Below are 12,350 nucleotides of genomic sequence, written 5' to 3' on the forward strand. Positions count from 1 at the left end.
TTGGCCCCACACTTTTTCTGATATATATAAATGAATTATGCCTTCTAAATTTGCATGGTAGAATAGTGTCTCTCGCGGATGACACCGTATTATATGTTGAAGGTAAAAATATTCCTCATTTGATAACTGAAGTTGAAGATGACCTTAGCAGATTAACACATGGCTAACAAAAAATAAATTACTTCCAAACGTAGAAAAAACAAAATTCATCTGTCTAAAAATTAGAGATATTAAACCAGAAACTCCAATATCACTAAGATTACACGTTTGTAAATACCCCTCCCAAATCTGTTCTTGCCGTCACATAGAAAGAGTAAGAGAATATAGTTATTTAGGTGTAGTTATACAAGACGACCTAAAATGGAATAGCCATTCTAAGAATGTTTGTAATACGATAAGAAAACAAATTGCAGCTTTATATAGATTAAGAAACATTGTAAGTCCGGAACTTCTTAAAACAATTTTCTACGCCTGGATCCAATCAAGAGTAACTTACGCTATTACAGTGTGGGGAGGTGCCTATCACGATAATATTAAGAACTTAAATAACATCTATAATCCCATAAAACGTAAGGTAATGTTATTTAATAATCCAGATCTACTGAAATCAGAAATTTTAATACTTGATCTAAGACAAATTTATGTGTATAAAATGATAATTTTTATGACTAAAAACCATAATTTATTCCTTGAAACTAATAACGATAGAACCTCAAATAGATACAACTTCTTGTATATAACTCCAAAAACAAATAAATACCATGTTCAAAAAAGTATAAATTACCTAGGACCAACTATTTGTGACAAATTCGGAAAAAAATTATCAGATCTTAGAATAAATAAACATCTCAAGAAAGAAATTTTCACATTCTCAAACTCTATAACGAATTTTGAAAGGTTTATTGAAAATACAAATAGGTAACGAAGGGAAAATTTGAAATATCTATAATTAAAAAAATAAATAAAATGAAATAAATATAAATCGAGCGTGCCGTTTATTATATATAATATTTATTAAGCTCTAGGATGGACCAAATGGGTCCCTAAGAGCTGCATAGTGTATGTTTTGTCTTTTGTTCTGTTGTCTTTATTTCATTTTGTATATTTGTGGGCATGTATTTATGTGTGCTGTTTTGAATTATTAAATAAATAAAAATAACTATAATACGGTTCCTGGGGAACTTTTTTCTTCTTTCACGATGGAGTGTATAAGATTTTTCCCCTTCCAACCATTTTCTTATTTTTGTTCGAGAAAATTCCCCTTTTAGAGCTCAATATATTGGTTCGACATCACCATAACTACCCTCACTCTTCGGTACTCACATTTCGATACACATTTTCCATTTTTTTTAAAAATCGGAGTTAAAGTGGAACACGGGTTCATTCCTCTTTTATAATGGGTGGGAATAAAACCAAGGAGAGTGAACCTTCTGACGCGCATGCGTACATCGAACGCCTTTTGTGCCTTTTTCCGGTCTTAGCCTTGTGTGTACTCAGTTCTTTGTTCCAGAACCCCCCTTTTACCACTACTGACGGGTCGCAATGAATTTATTAAAGATGAATTTTGAGTTCATTGCCTTCAAATAGCATTGAAATTAACAGAAATTGATTATATTAACATATAGAAGTATTTTCTTCCGAAATTTCAATTAAAAAAAATATTTTTTTGCATTAAAAAATAAATTTTTAATCGTCGGAGGCACGAGCCTCCATGCCCCCCCCCCTCCGTGTAATTCTCTGATCCCACCAATATGCGTTAGGATTCAGAGGGGCAGAGCTGATGACGAAATTTTGCTGACAAGGGGAGGGGGGTCAAAAATGGCTTAAAATTTCCTTACGTAATACTAGAACGGTCCCTAACCATATCATGGACTGCCGCTCTGTCTCTATGAAGAGAATTTAGCAGGTGGTCGAAGACCTGGGCCACGCTGAAAGCTGTGCATGTATGTGTTGTGTTATATCGAACCACTGGAAGAATATGTATATATATGTAATTATCTAGATTAACCCAGGCTCCTAGTGGTCCAATATACATTTAGAATAAAACGATGACTCATGAAAAGAAAGAATCAGTTAAATTTCAATAGCATTTAATATTTAACCAAATGATCATATGAAAAGAACGAGTTATTTACACAAATAAAAGTCAATTAAAAAATCCATTTCCACGATACCAAAATCTGCATAATACATAGACAGAATACTATATTAATTTAATTATAATAATTTTAACTTGATGTTGGAATAACTCTCTCTTAAATCACTTTTATACCTAATTTCGCCATTTGCCCCCTGTTAATTCCTCCTAATTTAGGTTTTAACTAAACCTCTACAATTCACTAAAAATGTGGTAAGAATTTCTTTCCTACCTTTCCTCCATCCCTTTCACCACGGATGATCGCCGCTCCTGATGCTCATCGATTGCAATGTGTAAAAACAAAAATCTAACTACATCGTTTTTTTCAACTTGATTTCTAGCTTGCACTAATCAATCTAATTTAATTTTTCAAAGATTCCAAAAAGTGAAGTTTTGAGGGGTACCAACCCCCTATTTCTAATTGGTAGTCCGGCTTCAAAGAAAGATCCTTCCATTGGGTGATGAGGATTACGTAGTTACAAATTAGTATAAATATTGACATCATTGGTCAAGTTCACCCCTTACGATCTTTCGAAGCATATGGGAGGAAGACGTTTTCTGTGGGGTGGGGGGGGGGGACAAAAAAGAAGGAAAAGAAAAGTAGAGAGGAAGCAAGAAAGTCAGAAATAAAGTCAATTGCCTGCAGGGGTGTATATAGGGGAGAGAGAGAGAAAAGAAGAATACGGAGCGGCTATTACGCAAACTTTGAAGGGGCCATTTAAGTAAGTGGCCATAAAGTTAAGGAGTGTTGCAGGAGGCGAAAGAGCATGTTTTGTACATTTAAATGGCTTAAGTCCCCTTTTCCCTTTTCTCTTATTATTATATTATATTGGGCTGGAAATTGGAACTCTCCCGCTTCATCTGATAGCGATGGCTATTGACGCCATAGCAGTTGTAGACCTAACGTGAAGGCTGTTTCTATGTAATGATTGTTATGTGTAATGCTGCCATGTGCCGTCAATTATTCTAACTATGAGGGAAGTGCATTGCTTGAATACTTGTATCGTTGTAGGCCTGTTGCTCTCTGTGGCGAGACGTTTAACGGGGAGTTCGGCTCGCATTTGTGCCTCGAAGTTGGGAACTACAGAAAACCAACTTCAGCCGACAAGTCTGTGGCAACGTACCAAAAATACCAGTAAAAAAAGAATTCTGACACTATTTCTAAAAACATTTAACGTTTCGTCATACCTCTAGAAATAGCCTTACAATAAAACGATTAATATTCGTAAAATACTTTACAAATGTCTATTAATTCACTAAAACCCACCTTCGGAAAAAAACCCCGATGTTATGAAAATATTATGAACAATATTGTTTCGGATAATTTTTCACAAGTCCTTGAAATAAGCAGAAGATGGAAACACTTTAGAGGCCAGTCTGTTGAAGTGAACCACCTTGCACTTAGAGGATGGTGTTTTCTGGATCCGAGCTACGACGTCGTTCAGTCTCTTCACGACTCTGTAGGGTCCTTCACGTCATGAGACGTGGTTTTCGCATCGTAGCGGTGCTTCATCTTTTCGGTGTCGGTCTTTGGCGAATCGACGATCTCGTCCCATATAAGCACCTGCGATGACGAGAATTCGGCGCTGTCGTGGGCGGTTCACGGTAAGACGTCCCTGGCGATTTCCTCGAACGGTGCTCCAACGTTGTGGTGTTGAATACGGGACCGGGTGCGCTTCGCAGGATCTTTGAGAGCGATCCAGTCGTCGCAATTCTTGCACCACTCTTCCACATCGGTCCTGGATCTGTCCCAACAGAATCGTTCACGGACCTTCTGGAGAGTCTTAATTATGCCGAAATGTCCACTGGTCGGGCTTCCGTGCAGCTGCTCGTTCAAAATTTCTGTCACACGACTCTTTGGCAGGACGAGTTGTCACCGGAACGTCTTTCCATCCTCCGACTCCCATTTGCTCATCTCTCATCTCCAGGGATTTTGGTCGTCGGACTGGAAGAGGCGACGTCTTGCCACGTTGGTTTATTCTCGGTGTATTCTTTCAAGTCTCCATTATCGGTCATATGTCGGGATCTTCTAGCTGGACCTTTCAGGTGTTCTTGTTGCTCCAAGGATCGTCACTTGAGGTGTTATCTGTCTCACTACATGGTTCGCCGGCCCGTACATCTCTTCTGCCTTGAGGCAACGACGACGGTTCTTTGGACCCGGTCCTCTTTTCAGGGCGTTGGCATTTTTATGCGCTTTTTCTTTTCAAGGCTGGATCTTCCTCTTCATGCCATCGGGGATATACCCTTTTTCCGCTTCCGGAATGGCCATCACTTTCTGTGGAGGAAATTCGTCACGACCACATCCAAGTAGGGCGATGTTTTCCCTCAGTGCGCGCAGCTGCTCGTTCCTCATGTTCAAGGAAAATCCATGTTTCCTCAGAAACTCCAGTCCAATGATACACGGGCTTTTTATGTCGGCCACAAAGACGGTATGTCGATAGGTGACCGTGGCGAACTTCTTTAAGACCTCCACTTGTCCTCGCACAGTCATTCCCTCTCCGGTGACTGTCTGCAGCGTCAACGATGGTGGTACGTAGAGAAGTCGTTGGAGTTCTTGAGCCAGGTTCGACCTGACGATGCTCACGTTGGCTCCGGTGTCGATTACCACTCTACATGGTGCATCTCCCGTACCGGCAGCCGCCACTGAGCACGCGCTCCGCAGGTGGCCTTTTTCAGGGCTTTTGCAGTACACCCGTGACTTGTCTTTCCGGGTCCCACGATCAGTGGCGTCGGAGCCGGGGGTGCTGTGATTCAGAAATAAAAATCTCATACATAGATTTTTCATTTTTTTCGCCTATGCCGAATGTGGAAAAAAATTGAAAAGGAAAAAGAATTGCCTATTATTTTTCCCTCATAATGCGTCTTGAATTTTGCTGGAGCCTGTGGTTTCAAAACAACTGATATAACCTTAACACTGATAAAGGAAGATAAAGAGGGCCCACCCTTCTTTCTCACAATTTTTGCTTGTGTCAAAGATTCCCGGTTTTTGCCTAAGGGATGGAGTGTATCCAGACACCATATGTTTTAGCAGTGGTATCGGAACTCGGGGGTGCTATGGCTGCTTAAGCACCCAACTTTAGAACGGAAACTATTTTTACTGATTGCTTTCGTAAAAAAACTAACAAAACATTTTTTTTCACCCTATACTAGTCTTTGTCGGTTTGTTTTATCTATACACGTGTCCAGTAGTTAATTGCATGGTCAAGCACCTACGAAGGGTATTTTCGTAGAGAAAAGAAGAGCACACATCCTTTTCTTTCTAGATTGTGTCTCAGCAGGCGTCCCTCCTTTGTTTCAGGGGTAAAAGTGTGTTTTATTACAATAAATGAAATTCTCCATTGACGGTTCAGAGGACCAAGTGAATACCCGAAGAGAATGCTGGTTTTTTTTTTAGAAAAATTTGTCTCCTTGTTTGTGACTGATACCGGTGGATATATGGGGTAATTCGCTTATGAGATCTTGACAGAGTGGCTTGGCCATATATGCCGTTCATTTCCTTTAAACATTTAAAGATAAGACTTCTTCTGCGTGTTTGGACCATCTTTTTTGAAGCAACTAGGTAAGCAATAATTCCATTTATACAGTATCAAGTGGTTCTCGAAGGTTTGCCAACCCTCTTTTTTCCTAGCCATCGTTTCTCCGCGGCCTTCTAGAACAGTTCAGAGAAAGAAAATAAAAATTTAGAGCACGGAACTGCCACGCATCAATGTTGCAAACTCGCAGTGACACTCCTAGGAACCTCGAGGCACACTTTGAAAACCACTGCTATTTAAAATTCTTTATGTAAAATACTTTATAATAGATAGCAAAAGGTTTCATGCTGGGCAGGGGCGGCTTTGGTGCTAAATAAAAAAAAAGAGAAGAATTCTAGCAGAGAAACTCGGAAAAAATATTTTGTCAGTCAGAGACACCAACATGAAGAAAACATTAAGTGCAAGTTGTCTTTTATTTGGCGGAACTTGCCAGCATACCAAACAAAACCTGCCGTGCCTTCCAGGCATAACAATCACCATTTTGAACCACCCCACTCGAAAATGCCACTGACAGAAGAATGTCAGTGTGCTCGTTATGACTAAATAAAAAACCAAAAAGAGAAATAAAGGAAACTTGCCTAGGCTAATCTCCCAGATCTCTTTCGTATTTTTAAAAGAAAAAAATGTTTCGACTGTGAAACTCTATCTGTAAAACTATAGTGGACTGATGATTCTCGGAGAAAACCAATTTCTGTTATATTGGGTAACTTCCCTAAATTACCATATGAGGATCGTTAGAGATGTCACGAGTTCGATACCCAATTCGTCCTTGTCAGAAACATTCCTGACACGGGGGAACAACAGAAACGACCACATGACCACAGAATAAGATTTCCTCAGGGGAAGTCCCACACCGAGGGGTTAGTGCACCAGCCTCTCGGTGAGTATAAAAAAGACTACCATTCGGAATCGGCCATAAATTGTAGGTCCCGGTCTAATTAGCCCTCGTGTGTAGAAAATGACAGTGGCGTGACAAATATACGAAATATAAATATACGGAAAACAAATATACGATAAAACTATACACTTTATCTAGCTGAGAAAAAATTTGCGAATTTTCGGAGTCTTTTTACTGATGCGTCAAAGGGACGCTGAACCAATGTTTCGCATGGACGAAAATTTTCTTTTGGCTCACTCTGCCCAAAATACACAGCAGCGGCTCTCAACTTTGTTTTGTGACGCGAGCTCTTTTTAGTACATTATTTCCATAACGGAGCACCGCACACAAGCCTCTTTCTATTTATCAGATTCACTGATTTATTTTATTGCCCTGGAGCAACCGCGAGCTTCCGAGAAGTGCACGTGGAACCATAAGGGCTCCGCGGAGCACTGGTTGAGAACCGCTGTTATACAGTGTTTCTACAAAAATATAAACAGGAAAAAACCAAAATATTTTTTTTTACAAATACATTTTCAATTTTTTATATCCTTCAGAGAAGGGGGGACCCCCGTCCCGTCCCGACACCGTACACCGGTGTGAGCACCCACGGGTTGAAAATACTTCCGACGCCCCTGCCCACGATCGATGGTGGAACTCTTCAGGACATCTTTCAGCTCTCTGATGATACCGCCGTAGAGGCTTCCGCAACAGCACCGCTTACCATTCGTCTGTTTCTCCTCCAAGGTTGATGGGCTGCTTCGAATTTCATAGCGTAGACAAGAGCACTTCTCCCGTTCTTGTATTCGCCCAGACGCAACGCCTGCTGGATGTCGGGGTCCTTGACGGAGTCGACGAAGCACTGCAGGATGTCCATCCCTGATGTCCGACAGGCAGTCCGGGTAAGCCAACTGTGAGAGTTTTTCGACATCCATGGTCAGTTCTTGCAAGGTTTCTCCAGCCTTCTCTGCTGCCTGGTCTTCAGTTGCAGCTTGTGGAAGTCCTTGAGATAATTTTCTCCAAACCTCAGGTCGAGTTCGTTCAGTCGAGCGGCGGCTAGGTGAAAGGCCTTGAGTACACAGTCCCGTCCGTTAGCTGAGGCGATCATCTCGAACTGGGTCCTTTATTGAAATAGGACTTGGTGTTCTATACCTATCTGTATAGTGTAACGAAAATACAAGATTTCCATGTGTTTGGTCCACTGAAGAAACACCTGAAAGGGAAGCGCTTCAACTCGGACGACGTACTCAAGGACGCTGTGAAGGACTGGGTCTCGTCACGGCCACAGGAATTCTAGGAACAAGGAATCCTGCAGCTTGTTCATCAGTGGGATCGTTGTGCTCAGGCCTATGGTGTATATTTTGAATAAAGTCTACATTTGTACCCACCGTGTCGTTTCGTACCTTTTCATTTGATCACCCCTTATACAACAAATTAATAGCGTTATCTCAATATTGACGAAAATGGACATTGCCTTTTACATATATGCAGTATTTTAACTGCTATGTTATATTAATCCCCTTATTTCGTGGAATGAGCATCGCGTTGTCTACTTTTTGAAAAACGTGATTTTAGAGACTGGCGGTGCTTACACTGAGAGAGATGCGACTCGTATGTTCGACTCGTATTTTCATTTGAAAAAACACAATTTCTAAGAGAACTGCCTATTGAATCACATGATATTCAACAGTCAATTAACCGAGTAGCATTTTTAGATTTGGCAAGCATTACTGAACATTTAGTAAGTATTTCCGAAATTAAAAATAAGCATTTAATAAATTTTATATCAGAAATTTGCTGCGGATGTGGGCCTTCTGTCAAGTTCATAAACAAAATGTCATATATATTTGATGGTTATTTTTTGTCCGATACAGCGACGCATACGTTCATGTGGTGATTATTCCAAGTATGGTATTGTATTAAACTTCATGTACCGCAATAAAAAAATATACGCAATGAAATATAGAAACACACAATAAATAGAAGACCAAAATAAAATATATACACTCATTGCCATAAAAATTTGCGCACCCTGAAGAAGTGATCAAAATGAAACGAAATTTTACACATGTAAGTACTACGTTGATATAAGTAAATGATTAGAAAATCCAAGAAAAAGGATCATTTATTGCAGAAAAAAGTACAGATGAACAGAAGTTTTAGTACTCTGTTGGACCCCCCTCTAGCGCGAATGCACGATGCGATACGAGCGGGCATTGAGGCATACAAGTTCCGTATGATGTCCCGAGACATTTCGTTCCACAGTTGCTGTAAATGCGCCTCTAGTTCGACCAACCTCGTAGGGTGCCCAACTTGCCGTCCCAAATGATCCCAGATATGCTCGATTGGTGACAAATCTGGGGATAGAGCAGGCCAGGGAAGGGTGGTAATGTGGCGGAGGCAGTCTTGTGACATCCTTGCTGTGTGTGGCCTAGCATTGTCTTATTGAAAAATGGCTCCTGGGAGCCCTGCCATGAGTGGCAACACATGTGGCTGAAGGATGTTATGGACGTACCGCTGGGATGTCATTGTGCCATGGATCAATATTAGGGGTGACCGTGTATCGTAAGCAATGGCACCCCATACCGTGACACCAGTTGTGGGAGCGGTGTGTCGCTGTAAAGCGAAGGCAGGATTGAAGCGTTCACCACGGGGCCTCCACACACGAACACGATTGTCATCACTGCTCAAGTTGAATCTCGATTCGTCGCTGAAGACGACCTGGTTCCATTCCGTTGCAGTCCAATCCCGTCGTGCTCGACACCACTCCAAACGGAGGCGTTGGTGGGTGGGTGTCATTGGCAGCAAACGTAATGGGCGCCGCGATACCAGATGTCCTTCAACCAGGCGCCTTGCGATGGTTCGGGAAGACACAGGGGCCCGTAGTGAAGCTGCTGCCTGTGTCTGGGTAGCGGCCAATTACATATTGCTCACTTCGTTTTTAATTATAATCAAAAATATTGATTACCACTCAGTAAATCCCATATTAATACACATTTAGAATCAGTTTAATATAATAAATTTGATTATTCAGACTTGTGGAAAATTGTCTGGAAACTTATGAACATACGAAGTTTTGGAAAGCAATGATACATTTTTCATGATGCATTTTTGGTCACTAATTTTGACTATCATGTAAAACATTTTCACAAAAATTGATTTCGGTATAACAGGAGAAAATCTGTAAAATATGTATTATTCTAACCTTTTAAATACAGTGGAACTTCGGTTAACGAGCAATTCGCGCAACGAGCAAAAATTTTGAACAAATTTTGACTCGGTTAACGAGCGATGGTTCGCATTACGAGCGAAAAAATTTTTTGCACTTTTTTAAATTTATTTTCACGTTATTACAACGGAGCTGATGGTTTTTGCTTTCGCCCACACACGTGTTATAGAATTTAGGGTAATATTGTCTCCTACGGTCTCCAGTAAGTGTGCTTCAGTCGGAAAATTAACACAACGTGCGACTGTGAATATTTACGATACGTAAGTAGATGTAACATAGCAGCGATGCGTATGTGCGTACCTGGAGTTTTTTTTAAAAATTCTTCTTGGAAAAAAAATTGTGCGTTGATTGTATTATTGAAAGTAATTTTAAGAGGGCACAAGAGCCACTACTTGTGGAAGAGATTTTGTGCTTGGGGAAGACCATGGACTGGAGGTGCATGAAAATGGCATTCAAGAACTATTGGTGAAAAATGTCTAGGAGTTGACGGTAAATGAAGTTATGAATCTCTTTTTCACGCACCAGCAAGAGTTCGTGGACGGTGTCCCGTCCGAGAAAGAGAAGTAAGGAGGAGTCCTTCACATAAAATGAGATTGAAGAGATGTGTATAGAATGTGAGAATCTGTGCAAAACTCTTTAGAAAAGAACCACCCAAATAAAGCTGTAGCAGAAATGACTACTACAGCTGAGTTATCTTTCATTGATGACGTGTCTAATGAAGACGAAAGCAGTTTAACCGCTGCTAACGTGGTTGATACTCAGTCAAATTCAGAGGCACCACGTTACAATTTACGTGCACGAAATGTGTACGGTAGAGTTCAGAAATTAAATTCTATTGACAGGATGGCAGAGTGTACCAATCCTGCTGGAGATGGAGAGTTGGAACCAGTAATAATACGAGCAGCAATAATATGAATATTGCTGATAAATTAATTGCATGGATGGCGCAAACTAGGTGCATTACAAGAGTCAGAAAAAACGGTGCTGGACCGATTAGCTGATACATTGGCGAGTAAACTATTAAATGCATTGAGGTGAGGAATTAAAATTTAAATTTTCTTTGCAAATTTTCTTTTATCAGACTCACATATTTTGACGATATTTCGGAAGTCGTTTGTTTGCGGAAAATCACACTTTTTCCATAAACCTCAGACGACTTCAGAAATATTGTCAAAATATGTGAGTCTGATAAAAAATTAAGGATTTTTATCTTATTGTGTTCTAAAACTGTTGAAAGGAAGGCTCCTACTTAATTAACCCCTTTCTGACACGTTCGTCTGTAATTGGCTGTTGGTGCTGGGAATATCTGGTATTTGTTACGTTCACTTCATACTATGGACAACAGGTGGCAGCACCAGTATATCACAAAACAAACAACAAAACACATATACTAAACTTCTCTTTTGCGGACATTAGTGCGACAAAACAAAATTCGTCTGTAAAAAGGGTGATCTTTAATCGGGGTTTGAAAAGCGTACTTTTATTATTTAGCCTGTAAAAGAGAGGTGTCCGTTAGGAGGGTTTTAATGTACATTAGGGCCACACACAACATTTTCCTGCAATTCCTTAGAAATTCTCTGGAGGAAGAGAGGGGTCTGGGAGGTTTACGATAGTCTTAGGTCAGGTTTTTTACTCCCAGACCACGTAGTCGGGAATGCGGGTTAGTTAATGATAATCACAACAGTATTGACGGGGAATTACCCACCTCTGACTTGGATGGCTTCTCGATTGACAACAAACCACCGGGCAAATTAAAATGTGTGTTAATAAATGCCAGGAGCTTGGGTAATAAGAAAGATTTTTTAGAAACTATGATAGTTGTGGAGGGCTTGGATCTTATAGCCATTACAGAATCTTGGGCAAAGGATGGGGATGAATCTTTCTTACACATCTCACGATACGATACTTTTTTGAGAAATAGATCTGATAGGAAAGGGGGTGGAGTGTTGATATACGTGAAATCCTGTTTGAAGGCTAGAGAGTGTAACGTGCAGAGAAGTGATATTGAAACCATACGGGTTGAACTTGAGAACAAAAGACGTCATAAGCTTATTGTTGGGGTTTGTTACAATCCACCGAATAGGGATCAAAACTACATTGCCAAAATGCATGATGAAATTTGCTACATGTGTAAGCGAAAGAGGGTTCTCATACTAGGGGATTTCAATTACCCGGGTATTGATTGGGAGAACCTTTCATCTGGAAATCAGTATGAAAGAGACTTTCTTAAGTTGGTGCTTGAAAATTTTTTGTATCAGCATGTATCAGAAGCCACTAGGGGTACTGCTATTTTGGATTTAGTTCTTACTAGTTCTGAGGATCTAGTTGAACATGTTTCGGTGGGGGAAGAGTTTTCTTCCAGTGATCATCGTATCGTCAGATTTCACTGTAACTTTTCCTCGGGTAAGGTTGATAACAAAAGACTGGTTCCTTGTTTTCGGAGAACTAACTTTGATGTTTTGCGAAGAAGGTTAGCGGAAGTTTTCAAAGACCGGTTGGAATCAGTAGGGGTGGTAAGTCAATGGGAAGAATTTAGTACGAAGCTGTCCTCTGTTTTGCACGACGTCATACCCT

Source organism: Pholcus phalangioides, unplaced genomic scaffold (assembly GCF_987345545.1).
Source record: "Pholcus phalangioides strain wild (caught in Gottingen) unplaced genomic scaffold, Ppha-v1.0 ptg000003l_1, whole genome shotgun sequence".
In the NCBI taxonomy this organism is placed as follows: Eukaryota; Metazoa; Arthropoda; class Arachnida; order Araneae; family Pholcidae; genus Pholcus; species Pholcus phalangioides.